The following is a 13,748-nucleotide window of genomic DNA, read 5'->3' on the forward strand; positions in this document are numbered from 1 at the left end:
TGCATCGCACCAATTTCATTTCTATCCTCTTGCCTTTTTTTTGTCAATATTTTGTACACTTATTTAATAATAAAAAAAATGCATCGCACAATTTCATGCCTTTTTTTTCGACAATATTTTGTACTCTTATTTAATACTAAAAAAATTCATCGCACCAATTTCATTTCTTTTTTTTTTTTTGACAATATTTTGTACACTTATTTAGTACTAAAAAAATGCATCCCACCAACTTCATTCCTATCTTGTTGTCTTTTTTTTTACAATATTTTGTACACTTAATTAATATTAGGTCTGCAACAACTTAACCTAATAATTTCCCTCTAAAATGCTGCATTAGGTTAGCAGTAATTTAACCTAACAAATTCCATCTAAAATGCAGCTCACCAATTTAACCTAACAAATTCCCTCTAAAATGCAGCAATCCCTAATATTTCTCCGATGAGTTTTTCATTCCTATCCTGTTGTGTCATCGTTTGTATATATCTATTATTTCTGTAGACTTATTTTTTTGACAAGTTGTTGTACACTTATTTAATACGTTTACAAACAGAATACCCTAGTTTTCATGCAAACTCGGCTACCCTAATTTCCATGCAAACTCGGCTCTATAAAATTGACAATGAAGATAATCAAATAACTTAAATAATTTTTTTAACTATAAAAGTAATAAATAAAATTGACCCGTGCAACAATATAATATTGTATTCTTTTTATCTTTTTTCTTTATAATTTTTTTATAAAAAATGAGAAGATAATCCCCCAATAATATATTATGATAAAATAAAATAACACTCTTTAATTGATTAGTTTTTCAAAACTAAAATGTAAAATTTGATAAGATTCAAGTATCATTGAAAGACATAGTAAGACAAATTTGATTGTAATATTGTATCTCTAATAATCTAATTTGTGTTTATTGGTCGACCCATAATCTTACGGGTTAAAGATTATTCATTGATCTCCATTATAGTTGACAACACCCGTGCAGTACATAATCAATATAGAAATGGAACTTTTAACATGATATTAGATATAGTTAATTTATGGTGACAAATTGTTACTTAAGAATTGAATTGAATATACATGCACTTTTGTAATACTGATTTTTATTTATTTTTGATAAAGTGCACGTTCATACTCAATTTGATATGGTTGTGTTGCTAGCAGAATATCCCTCCTTTCCATGACATGATAATAAAAGTAGAATAATAGGCGCATGCATGGATGGGACCCTATTTCCGTGAGGAATGCCCATAACTAAGGGGGAGATTTGCTTCCACACGTTTTCGATGGAAAAAGGTTTTGCTTTTATCAATCACGTTAATTTATATTATGAAGCTTATTTTTGTTAAAGACTATGATACTCTTTTTCTTTTAACCGGAATTTTCACAAATAAAGCTGCCTATCTAACTTTTGGACAACTAGTGTTAATTACTAATTAGGACCCTTCAATTGTATATGTTGCCAAATGTACAAATGCATTTAGCAAAGTCTTGGCATCACTGATTGTATTAGAACATTTTCAGTTGTTCATGATATTATCGTGAGATTAACTAAGTTGTTAAGGACAATGTATAATATATATAAGATCAGGAGTTCGAACTTGACACCACCCAAAAAAAAATTTGTTTAAGATATTGCTTTCTTAGTCTTTGTTGGTGGGTAGGAATGATGTCCCTTTTTCCAGAGATTTTAATTTTTCTTTTCTATTTCTTTTTATGTTTTCCTTGGCATTGTTTGAGAAATGTAAATTTATTTTCTTTATCTTATTGCATATTAAATGTATGAATAATTATGTCAAAGTAACATATATTTTTTACAAATTTATTTATACAAATACCTGCTTTTAATATTTATGAAATGGGTCATGTTAACTTGTACCCTTAGGGCAGATGTTAAACATTAATTTCATTCCATTAATTGTAAGAAGTTAATAAAAAGAAATTAATATTAAATATTTTGAACAATAAATTAACACAATTTCCAATACATAATTTTTATTAGTGGAATTCTTAACATATTTTTGTTGAAGGAGTACCTTCCTTCAACAACAAAAAAACATATATCATTAAGGCACAAGTTAACATTTCCTTTATGAAATTTACGGAGGGCTTATATGATGAACAAAAGGAGTATTTGAATTTTTACATCCACTTCTAAGCTCTAATGTAACTCCACCATCGAGAATAATGAATATGACAATTGATGCAAGCACCAAAAGAACATACAAATAAGTGTACATTATCAAGGCCATTTGGAGTAGAGTCATTAAGAACTAAGATTTTTTTTTGTGGTGGCTTGGGTTTGAACCCCGGACCTTGCATATTTTATGCATTGTCCTTACCAACTGAGTTAAGCTCACGAGGACATTAAAAAGTAAGATTGATGTGACATCAATTGACATCAATTATATGAATATTGTCAGTGTCAAAAACATCGTCTTTTCAACTGATTATTTTGATTCATCCATCATACTATCCAAATTTAAATTTATTTAACTCATCAATTTTGTCACCTCTAATTTCAAGGTTTTAACCAACATTTTGCAATTCAAGAGAAATATTTTCATCTTATCTATGGGGTCAAACCTCAGGTAGGTGTGTTAAAGTGCAATGTTGATGCGATCAACTTGGCGATCTCATATGAATTCCACGATGTATGGTTTGAATCCAACAACAAAACCCTCGCTCAAGCCATTACCTACATCTATCCATCACAACGAGTTTGGCGACCTTGTATAGCAATATATAAGGATCCTTTGAATGGCAATTCCGACATCACAGCGAGTTTGGTGACCTTGTATAGCAATATATAAGGATCCTTTGAATGGCAATTCCGACTTTGTAGTGTTGTATATTCGAAGGCAATCTAATAAGATTGTTTGTAGTATAGTCAGGCACGGATGCACCTTATGTGCATTGGGGTCAATGGACCCCTTTTTTTATTTTATTTCAACCAATAATAGAATGATTTTATATCTTGACCCCACTTTAAATTGTATGTTGACCTCATATAACGAAACTAATACTCCCTCCGTTTCAAAATGAGTGTCGCTTTAGCCAAAAAAAAAAAATTCAAAATGAATGTCACTTTCAGTTTCCAATGCAATAATAACTTTTTCTTTTCAATTGTACCCTCCAATTATTACTCAGCACACTACTTCCAAAGTATTACTTTTAAAACTAACCAATAGTTAATAAGGATAATTTGGTAAAATAAACATTCTCTTTCATTTAATCATTGCATTTCTTAATATGTGTGTAAACACCTAAAACGACACTCATTTTGAAACGGATGGAGTATTCTTTTTAGCCACATTTATAAGGAAAAAAAAAAAACAAAATTAGGTTCATTGAATAGTACACTAAAGGAAAAACAAAGTCATATTGTAAACTAAGTTTATTTATATTTGTTAAAAGAGTTTTTCTATCATGTACAGTTTAATTTATTCTTATTGTTCTCTGCTGTGCCAGTGAATTACTTATTGTATCATGGAATGGATCAATCCTTAATGACACAAATTCCTTAGAATTACACTTACAAAATTTTATTTTGCAGGTAGTTTACAACATCGAATACTTAATTAGATAACCGGTTGAACAAATGTCAGTTACGAATAAGTTCCGAAAAAGAAGGCAGTGTGTTTGTTCACACGTTTTACACGCTAGCTTCAGGTACTTGCTAGATTTATAGGAGCTACTATGTTATAGTTATAGTACACGACAATATGCACGCACGAACCACACGACATAATATGTGGCATTGTTTAAATAATTTTAATTAAACTAAATGGAAATATATGAAACTGTGGCCGGATGAAATACATGCTCGTGTGGTTTTCACGACAAATCTAGGTTTCCGGTCGAGAATTTGGCTATTATAATTGTGGGTTTGTTGCGTTCAATCTTTCTTCTTATAAATATAAAAACTAAATACGTCATGTTTTTATTTAACAAAAATATATAGTATGTAAGTATAATATTCAATATAAATTGTTGAAAATACAGTCGGGACAAATGTCTCCCCACAACTTTGCTTGTAAGTATATCCCTTATTTGAAATTGACAAAGAAATTGTAACAATCACGTTGAGTTACTTAATATAATATTCAATAGAAATCGTTGAAAATATAGAGAAGGCACATGTCACAACTCTTCAAACAAGTTCGTTCTTGAGTTGAATTGAGATGAAATTATCACAATACATTGAGTTATCGCAATTTGCACAAAAATTTTGAATTTGACAAACCAACTCTAGTTCAAACATACACTTGGTTTCACTTTTAGAATTGGCGAAATTGATTTTAGAGGTGTATATTTGATTATGACATGTTTGATCGTTGATTTTACCTTTAGAATTGATTATATTTGATGGTATTGATTTTACAATTAACTTGAACACTCAAATTTATTGTTCAACTTGTTCTTACATAAATATACCCAAACATTAACCATTTGACCTTCAACTCAATCTTAGTCAGAACCAATTTTACATAATCAATATACTCAAAATTAATTTTTGCCAACACAAACCAAACATACATTTAATCTACTTGGTGAAAAGACCCGAATTATTTTATACTACTATTTTAATAACATACACATGATATACTAGCAAGCAAGCTAGCTAGCTAGTCCTTCTACTTGGCCACTATAATAAAACCAAGGCAGTATAAATAGTACAAACATTGCCTGCAACTGAGAAATTAAACATAAAATTGGAGTTGAAAAGCCAAAGCACAAGATGATTGATGTCATATATAGCTGAAGGTGAAGGTTGAGATCAGATGAATTTATCAATGAAATTAAAGTAAGCAGAAAAAGTAATGAAACCCTCGTTTCGTTTCTCTTGACCAAACCAAAGGACCAGTACTTGGTAGCCACGATGTGTCCCTATCTTCATGTGAAACAGTGTCTTTTTCCTTACCTTCTTTTACACTAAAAAACAATCTCCATTCAACAATGTCTGATTACACAATAACGTGAAAATCCTGCAAACTTATAGTATCATATACCATCTTCACCTCCCATTTCTCATTCAATTCAATTCATTCGCACTAATTAACCTAGCTAGCTCATATCATCTTTAATTAATGTTCATACATACCCTTTGAAATATTCAATTCAAAGGAATCTTCAGACAAGGTTCACAGGTGCAATAAAGTGCTCAACTTGGTCATTCAATACTCAGAGATAATGTTGTAATTTTTCACTAATAATACAAAGGAACTGCATGTGTTTTGCCCTTAAGCAAAATTGGCCGAACCACGTTAACAAATATTGTGTATTCATATGTTGTTTTTTCTAACAAATATTTACTATATAACACAACACCAATACTACAATTATATATAGTAGTGACTAAAACAATAAAAACTAGCTAGAATTAATGTTACCTTAAAAATAATAGTGGGGGTTTGTGTAGTAAATGAATGATATGATGATGAATATTAATAATTAATATTGTTCGTACTTGTGCCAACATAGTAACATAATAATGCACCTCTTTAGTATGTAGAGCCTGGACCTCTCTTCTTTAGCTCTCTTGAGGAACCTCTTCTTCAAGCTTGCATTAGCCAACTCCTCACAATTACTAGGGTATGTTTTTGAATAAGAGTTATCCATGTAGTGTTATAGTGTAATTAATGAGAGAGGGAATTGAAGTGAATGAATGTGATGAAAAGAAATGAATGGGAAGCAACATATGAATGAATGAATGTAAGAAGTAGTAATTGGGGTATGTATGGGCAGCAGTGTCGAGTAGCTAGCATTGTGGTCCTTGGTACGATCTGACTCATACTCTGTGTCTGGGCTCTCTTGGTTTGGTTTGGGACTCAATAGATAGATAAGCAGGCCCGTGAGAAACCAACCATCTAGTGGATGATCCCAACTTTGATTAGATATTCGTTACTTCAGTAAAAATACAAAAATCTACTTATTTTATTTAAGGTTAAATATTGTTTTTAATCTCTATAATTTCATTTTTAGTACGTATAGTTTTATTTTACTTTTACTTTTAGTCTCCAATATTTCATGTCAGAAAGTTTAGTCTCCTTTATTAAGTCAATGTATGTGTATCTTTAAAAAAATTAATATTTTTCAGACATGTTTATAATATGGATAATATACTTACTTCAGTGCATTGAAATTTTAAAATAGTTCTTTTTTGGTGGTGGTCAGGGTTTGAACCCTAAACCTTTCATATATTATGCATTGTCCCTATCAACTGAGCTAATTTCAAAATAGTTCTTGATTGTGCACTTCGTTAATCAAAATAGTCTTCGAAATTAAAATATTTCGTTAATATTGTCGTATTAGTCATTCAATATACTTACTTATTGTCATATCAGTCATTATAAGTACTTACTTATCGTCATTTCAGTCTCTATATAAAAAGAGTTATTGTGAGTATTGAGATATTATTTTAGCGTATATGGCTATTTTGAATAACAAAACGCACAATCATGGACTATTTTGAAATTTTGATATATTGAGAGACTATTATGACTACTTTTTACACATTCAGCGACCAAAATGACTATTATCCCTTTATAATATTTTAGTCTTAATACAACACAATAATGATGATTCTTTCAATTGAAGGACATTGAGAAGATGTTGATGTTTCAATTAATTTTTATTTTGGTCCTTAGAAATGTGGTATCATAATGGAGCGAAGAAACGACAACTCTCATATGTAAAAGAAAAAAAACTTGATGCTTGAGCAAACCTTACCGAAAATTGGAAGTCAATTGATGACAAGGGAACTAACTAAAGCATGATTCTAAGTATTTAAAGAGAAATGATATTTGGACAACCATTTTAGAATAACTTTTAAACAATTTTGTCTCTTTTATTTTCTTTGTGTTCTTACTCTCTTTTAATTGTTTTTGACCAATAAAAAAAGAAAGGAATGAAGTTGTTCCAAAAGTTGTCGTAAAATAATTTTACAAATATCATTACTCAACTTTTAAATATGTTGAGAAATGTTTTGAACATTTTTTTCTAACAATTTCTCTAACGGTCACTCTTTTATCAAATAAATTTGTGTAAATCTTATCACTTTGTGTGAAACTCATTTACAATCCATAAAAGAGAGGGACATTAATAGAGTATCCATATTCCTAAAAGTGAATGTTTACTCAATATTTTCTAAATAAAATCTTCCTTTAATAAGATTTTGATAAGTACATCCCACACTTATCTTCTCCATTTTTTTTTTAATTCTAAGTCTGGTCGTAAACAAAAATATTTGGGTCGTAAACAATTTACGAGTATGAGCAATGTCATTGCGAATAAGAATCAACCAATCATAATCTACTATTTGGTAATCCTGGAGGTGTGACAGAAAATAAGGGGGTCAATAAATAATGTCAATTCTATCGGAAAATGTTAGTGTGCCTATCATTCACGAGAAATAACGTTTTTGATTATGTTAGTGTGCCTATCATTCACGAGAAATAACGTTTTTGATTATTTCCTTAAAAAAAAAAAAATTGATGAAACCAAAAGTTTATAATAAACTACAGTTCTCATTTTATTTTATTTTTTGAAAGATACCGTTCTCATTTTATAAACTTGTATATCGTAGATAGTCATTTATGCTAGGTGATTTGTATTTCTTCAGTCTTCACTACTTATAAATGGACTTTTTTTTAGGTGATAGTCTATATGTTAGAATTCATCTTTAAGGGGAATAAGTGAGATGTTTGAAATTTAAATCTTGGTCCTACGTTTTACAATTTATTGTTTATATCAACTGAATTATGCTTATGGTAATAATAATAATAATAATAATAATAATAATAATAATAATAATAATAATAATAATAATAATAATAATAATAATACGACAAATTTAATTGATGTTGCAATATATCATTGAATGTATGTGTAAAATAATTTTACACCGACGAATTAAACGCTTAACCATATGAGAAAAGTTGCTCTAAGTAATATACAATAAATATTTCATATATTCTGAGTAGAATTGTTTTTGACTCCAAAATATGTTCAAACTTTAAGGTGTTATTTGAAGATTTTTCCTCCAATATATATTAATTATCGTATTTCTTCAAACAACATTTTTTTTGTAAAATGTAATCATCTTTCTTCAATTTACCTACAACTAAAATTAATTATAAAAAATTCATTCAAAACAATTGTTATTAATTAAGAAATGCACCAACTAAATAAAACAGCTTTAATTCATCAAAATTGGATTAAAAACACAAGTTATACATGCTACAGTGCTGAATATCCTCCCATTAACCCAGTTGCTTGGTTGGTGTCTTTCTCTTGCAAAGGCTTTTTAACCACTTTACACAGTTTGAGGCAGTTGCTTTGGCTTTGCATAAAGCACCTGGATTCTTGCTCTTCTTGCTTGTATCATTTTGTGATCTAGTATTCTCATCTTCCATTGCACCAAAACCACCAGCACCCCATTGATCTGCCCAACTTGGTGCCTCCGTTGCCATGTTTCCTAGGGCCTAGACCATAATAAAAAAACTATTAAATCAAGCTTTTTTTCAGATAATATACCATCTTAATCTTATCAGATCTAGGAAGGCGATACCAAAATACTCTAATATTGAACCATTAATTCTTTGATAAATATACTATCTTAAAAATATATTACAACATGTAATAAAAAAGAAAATATTACAACATATCAATTGGTCATGTGCCAATGAAACATCGTATAAGTTGCAAGATGCATCTCATTAAATCTATATAGATTGAAATGCTTAGATGGATGAATATATAGTACCTTCAACGATTGAATTGGAGTTGAATGAAGAAGAATTGAGAAGCTTGATGGAGGAGTTAAAATGGACAGAAAGAGTACTGAACCAAATTATAACTATATAGGGAGATATATATCTAACCATGTTAGATAGCCTCTCAATGTTACATTGCTTTTTCTTTTTCTATCTAATTTATCTTTTTCCTTTTTCATTATAGGACTTGACAACTCACCTTATGCTTTGAGTATTTCCATCCTGCTAAGCAAACTATATGCGGCATCTTTCATGCTTATTTAAATTTAAATAATCAACCTTATCATATAATAGTGGATTTGATGCTTTAGTTAACAATGTGAGTTAGATGCCACCACTAAGATATCTTAGGTTGGTTATAGTTTAGCCAATTGGTATGGTTGTGTGACACTTTCATAGAAGGCCAAAGGTATTTGTCATCCAATTAACATTGTTGGCATCAGTTTATCAACTTTAATCAGTGCATGGATTTGCATTTACGCTCCTTTTCATACTTTAATACTTTAATTGTGTTATATAGTATATTCTAATACGCAATTGGAATTACTGTTTTATCAATTATCACCCATACTTTGTGAGCAAAAAATAAAGACATGTGCTTATCAAATTCTGATTAAACATTACATTGATATGAGTGGAAGTTGACTCAAATCCTTTAAGTTATGTCTCATATTTGAGTTTTGCGGATGACAAAAATGTAATTGAGAGGGGAGGTTTCATTAAAGATAGTTAGTTAGATTCTCTCATAAATATTAATCATTGACAAAATCGATGGATATTTCATATCAATAAGGTTTCATTTTTTATAATCAAATATCACGTTTAAATGTTATTAGTACTTTATAGATCATTATTGTCAACTTATTTAATGGATTGTCATTGCTATTAAGTTTTGAACCTACTTTTAACATTAACTAGAAGACTTCTTTGCATGTGGAGGAAAAGACAAAACATTGAGTAGTAGTTATTGGACAAAATTCAAGCCTCGCCTTAGAAATATATAAGGTCTACATAGAGCTTATAAGTACGACAAAATTATCTTTTAAAAGTTGATTTTGTAAGAATGAGTTTGGTCTAATATAAAAAACTAACACAATTGATAGGGTTTGCACCTTATTGTTGTATCTTAATATATAATACGAAGGTTCACAATGCATGTCTAATATGAAAACCCTACACCTAATTCAAATCTCACAATTACCTTTGTGTCCCCCACTTTAATTAACCCTAATCCTACCTTTTTTGAGAGGTTTAAAAAATCTTCAAAAATGTCTCTATAGGGAGTTGAACTCGCAACCCATTGCCTCCATCCAAGCATTTTGACCAAAAATCTTCAAAAATGTCTCTGCAGGGAGTTGAACTCACAACCCATTGCCTCCATCCAAGCATTTTGACCACTTGACCAGTAGCTGTTTTAGTATTATAATATGTTATAATATCGCTTCCACTAATGCATATCCTATACCAAACAGACATTTTAAAAGGCAATTAATCTCTTTTCCTCTCCTTCCCGACTTTAACGTTATACGGTTCTGAAGTCATGTTCTCCTCTTATTCATGCGATCTCAACCCAGAAATCAGCCATTTCCATCCCTTTCTTCCCCCTTTTCCTTCGATTTCTCCGCAAAAATATGATTCTGATGCATATTTCGTCCATGATAACTTATTAATAGTATGATCACTAAACTAATTTTGATATCAATGCTATTTTATTATTTTATTCATTTTGATTTTCTGGATAGTGATTAGGGTTTCAAAATTTGGGGATTTTATGATTTTTCAATTCAATTAAGATTGTTTCTCAATCCTTGAATTTTCAAATATACAGTCTTCACATTTTCTGATATAGGTTAGGATTGGCAATGGTTATAATTTCTAATAGTGATTTTGCCACCTCTACGTATTTTTGTTATTGTATCCTTAAACACTGCTTAGGTAGTTTTTTTCAGCCTGAACACACGTGCAAATGTTGTTCCTAGAAAATAGCCACGCCAAGCATGACTGATGTGTAGTGGCCTTTCATAAATCCTTGAAAATATAGTCTTGACCCTGAACACGTACAATGTTGTTGCTTGAAAACCCTTGAAAATAGCCACTCCAACGATGACTGATGTGTAGTGGGTTTAGATAAATCCTTGAAAATAGCCACGACTCCAAGCATCGTGGGTGGTTTTTCATGATAACGTTCAAATTCTCACTCTCTTCTTATAAATAGGTATCTTTGTTGTTGCCCTTCATGTTCTGTTTTCCATAATCTCATAAATCATTGAAAATAGGTAACGCTCCAAGCATAACTAATGTGTAGTGGGTGGTTTTACATAACTGACTCCCCCTTTATAATTCACTCATCTGATGAATCCTTGAAAATTGTCACCACTCCAAGCATAATAACTGATATGTAGTGAATCACAATTTATTTATTTGTACTCACTAATATGAAAACCCTAAACCTAATTCAAATCTCACAATTACCTTTGTGTCCCCCACTTTAATTTCTTTTTCATTTTCCAAAAACGTTACTTTATCTATGTCATCTCTTTTTTTTCAACTTCAATACACCATTTTTTTTCATTGTTCCATCTCCCTCTCTCTCACTTCTCCGTTCACTATCATCATTCATTATCCACACCATCAGTGCAGTAACCAAACAATAAGTTATCACGCCGTATCCATCTGTCATCACTAACCAACCGACAATATATTTAATGTCAGTTTCAACAAATGAAACACTTGTATTTGTTAGTATATGGTGGAGATGGTTCTCATATTTTAGATTGCGACGAATTTTTGAATCATTCAAATCATCCTAAATACAATGTTGTTTGCAAGGAAATTTTTCGTAATGTACCAGCATGATTTGTTCCCTTTTTTTTAAGTTGTATTATTATTTTTAACATTGTATTTGCACAAATATATTATGAATTAACAGTATAATTGAATATTTTGTTTGCCATCAATATGACCCATGCGGCAGCACGGATGCAAGGTCTAGTTTACACCATTATTACCTTTCTATCTCACCATAATTTCATATTTTAGCTTTTCCACATAACCTAGACTTTCCACAAGCATAAGCGCATTGAACTAATTATGAAGTTAATTTTCCAAGAGCTGGCCTAATATAAGTATGGCCTAAAACAAGTTTTAAAATTAAGGCTTTTTTAACAAGGAGTTTAAAGTATTTTAAATGTTTTGGAACTCATGTTTCAAACATTTAATATAGCACAGTGGTTGAATGTCGTATCATAGCCACAGTTTTGTGAGTTAAATTCTGAGTGATACCATTTTTGTACTATAATTTTATTGAAAAATGATATTTGAACAACGGTTTTTTAACAATTTTTGTGATAATTTTCTCTTTCATACTCACATTTGTGATAATTTTCTTTTTCATACTCACATTATGTTTTTATTTTCTCTCTCTATTGTTTTGGTTTTTGTGTCACTACTTAAATTTCATTATACAGTTTGGTTGTCCAACGAGTCATAACAAAAAGTTATTCAAATAACATTCCTCGAAAATTATTCGAGGTCTTAGACAGTAAAAAGTACAAATTGAGAAGTCTAAAGGAAAAGTTTTAGTAATCGCTCCGTTGGTTCGGCCTTATTTTTCATTCCAATTTCATGGTTTAGTTATACTTAACCTCTAAGTCTAACCCCCTCTCTAAAAATGTGTTAAGTGGAATTTGAACTTTGATTGCTTCTGGTTTATTTAGTAGTATGTGCTATAAAAAATGGAAATGGTGATGAATGGCAGTAAAAAATATGATACAATATTCCAAAAAAAAAAAATTACCTTTTCCGTGTTAAAATATTGACATTGTGTTACTTTTAAATAAAACTAGTTTAGAGACCCGGCGTTGCCCGGGTTAGATATTAAATAGTAAGTTTTATAAGTTTGTGTGCACAAATACACATGTAAGTATATTAGATTGAATTTATTTAAATTTACAATTATAATAATATCTTAAAAATATATATAAATGATGAGATGAATGTCCAATGCAAGAATAAAAAATGTAACAAAATCAATAATGAATTAGTCCAAGTGGTAAGAGTTTTGGGTCCCTTTAAACATGTGGTCATGGGTTTGTTTCGTGGCCCATTCGTATGAGAGAATAAAATCGATTGAAAGGGAATAAAATTGGTGTTTGGCAAACCTGAAAAAGGAAAAATGTTAGATGAAAAGAAGGTTTGGGGTTTCTGCTTGTGCTCAAAATATGTAAATATGTGATTAACAAAAATTTATTTATTTATAATTAACATTTGCATTAGAATATGCTACTAAAAGATAACATAATAACTAATTAAACCTTTTTTTTATCAAAAATAAAAACTAATCGAACCTTTTTTTTCCTCAAACATAAAAACTAATTGAATGATACAGTGCTAAAAGATTAGTAATAACTAATTGAAGTTTCTTTTCCTAAAAACAAATAAACAAATTGAAGTCTTTTAATCATAAAATAAGATCATACATGTAAACTTTGTTGAAAATATTATGTGTAGTTTGTTGAGATATTTCTGCTACATAAAATATTAGAAATTCAAAAAAAAAAAAAATTAAAGAAAATATTGAGTGGATAAGATCAAAATGTTGTTGAGATATTTATGTTAAATAAAATATTGGTTTTTAAAAATAGAAAAAATAATAAAAATATTGAGAATGAATGTGGAAGTGACACGTGGCATAACAAACCTTACTTTATATATATACTATTGATTGATTTAGAAATAAGGACTTGAAATAATAGTATAGGTGTTATCATAAAATGATAGTATATGTGATTAATAATATTAAAACGCTACTGGTGAAATAATAATATTTTAGGACCTGAAATATTATTATTAAAATCAAAACGCTACTGATTAATAATATTGAAGCGAAAAGGACCTGAAAAAAATAGTATATGTGATAATAGTATAGGTGATTAATAATATTAAAACGCTACTGTTGAATCGAAAAGA

The 13,748-nt window shown here is 29.7% G+C and overlaps 1 long non-coding RNA gene across 1 annotated transcript; it reads right to left on the reverse strand.

The window, feature by feature from the left end:
• Positions 1 to 8,148: 8,148 nt before the first annotated feature.
• On the reverse strand, positions 8,149 to 8,912 carry LOC146903427 (uncharacterized). The gene is made up of 2 exons (XR_015023889.1): positions 8,771 to 8,912; positions 8,149 to 8,489 (listed from the first exon to the last, which is right to left on the reverse strand). It is a non-coding gene; the product is annotated as an uncharacterized LOC146903427 (long non-coding RNA).
• Positions 8,913 to 13,748: the final 4,836 nt, after the last annotated feature.

This window comes from Medicago sativa, chromosome 8, assembly GCF_051527215.1.
Source record: "Medicago sativa cultivar Bolivia chromosome 8, Bolivia_mono, whole genome shotgun sequence".
NCBI lineage: Eukaryota > Viridiplantae > Streptophyta > Magnoliopsida > Fabales > Fabaceae > Medicago > Medicago sativa.